The following is a 1,993-nucleotide window of genomic DNA, read 5'->3' on the forward strand; positions in this document are numbered from 1 at the left end:
GCAGTTCCCCACTCCTGGCATGGCACCGGAGTTCTAAGAGCCGGCCTGAGTTCTGGCAGCCACTTCAGGGGTGAGTGGTCTTTGTCTCCTGCCAACTTCCCCAGCCCCCACCTGACACTCACAGCACGGGGAGCAGGACAGAGCAATAGAGAATAAAGCAGGAAGGGGCGCATGAGATAAACCAGGAGGAAGGCAGGGAGAAGGTTCCCCACTGGACTCCATAAGATTACATCACAGAACCGATCTAATTGCCTTCCATGACCGAAGAGTTGCTGGATGGATGAGGGGAGTGAAGTGGGTTGCTCCCTTGGCAGCCTTTCAGAAGGACTCAGCAGGTGGGCTGAGGGAGAGGTGGGCAGGGAGGAACCTCACCTGTTCTGCCACATCCCACAGGGCTGAGGCAACAAAAACCAGCTGAGAGCAGTGCAACTGTTATAGATACATATTATAATATTGGCTTTTTGCAAATATTAAAATGGATTTTATATGTGTGATGTTAAAGTAACTTTGTTATAAAGATATAGTTTGTATTTCTACTGTCAATTAAGCTTAGAAACAGTAGTGAAATAGCTATGCTTGTGTTAAAATGCCTACTTGGATGGGATAACATCCAATAAACACAGGATGAGGACACCTGCTACAGATATGCCAACTATCAGCACTCACCATCTGAAGAAAGCATGGACCAAGGCCCAAACTGGAAGTGATTAGGAGGAGTCAAAACCACAGCCAAGAAACACACATGCTCTAAAAAGGTGTACCAAAGGAGGGGCCATGTAAAATAGTTCCTGGAAAATGTAAACTAGTTTATAGATATACATAAGCGTCTATGAATGTGCAATGGCATATTGTGTAAAGGAAAAGGTATTTAGGGGTTTCCCTGAAGGTGACAGTGTGGTCTTGGCCGAGTGCCAAGATGTACCCGGCCGTAATAACCTTTGCTTTATGGTCCTTGTCTTCTGTTGTCCTTTATTAAACTTTTAAAATTTTCACAAGAGAGTGAACATGTTTTTCACAAACACTCATAGTTCTGTTTCCTTTAAACTCAACCCTGGAGAAAGCTCCATCCATCCATTCAGGGACACAAATTAAGTTTCACCTCCCAAACCCCAAATATTCTGAGATGAGGTGATTGTACCAGACCAGGATATTTTTTTGCTTGATCTCCAGAGGCCCTTCCAACCTCAACTATTCTTTCACTGCCCAAAACACAGGCAAGAGCCTCAGCAACCACTATTTGGGTAGTTTTCCTCAGCTTCTAAAGTTTCCCGATACTTTGCCATTTCAGAATCTTCACTTAAGGAAAAATGAGGTGTCAGGACCTGCTGGATGTCCCCACATTCCCTCCCCAAACCCTGCAGCAGCAGGGAGAGCCTGTCATGTCTGAGTGAAAATATTTTATTTTCATAAGAAAATATGAAAAATGCTGCTTTTATCTCTAAACCCTTTTTGTGTTGACTGCCACACGTCATATCACTTCAGAACAGGGGATTTATAAACCTTAAAATCCTTGAGAAAAATAACATTCACAGTTTAGTTTTATTTTGGTGCAGTCAGGACTGGTCTTGTGGGATTTGGTGATGTTCTCTAGGAGTAGCCCAGCAAAGGAAAATTATGAGCAGGGAAGGGTAAATTATGCACAAGTTAAAGTCTGGAGAGCTGTGCTGCAAAGGAGATTAATAAGTAGCATCATCATAATCTCTGTATTTATAAAAGATGAAACAATGACCTCTTGTGTAACACAGCCCAAACAACTTGTGGAAAGTAAAACGTTTTAAAGCAGCAAATCCATGGCCAGAGTAACATCCAATGCAGGCAGCTCGTTCTTGGCCAGGCGCAGCTCCTTCAGTCGTGTCAGGTTGCAGAATACCTCAGGGCCAATGCTGTGCAGCCCTGCACTCTACAGGTTCAAGCTGTGCAGTTGGCTCAGATTCTTGGAGATGCCGGCAGGCAGGTGGCCCATGCCGCCGCTGCTGTCAGCCCCTGCAGGGTG

Source organism: Geospiza fortis, unplaced genomic scaffold (genome assembly GCF_000277835.1).
Source record: "Geospiza fortis unplaced genomic scaffold, GeoFor_1.0 scaffold5, whole genome shotgun sequence".
In the NCBI taxonomy this organism is placed as follows: Eukaryota; Metazoa; Chordata; class Aves; order Passeriformes; family Thraupidae; genus Geospiza; species Geospiza fortis.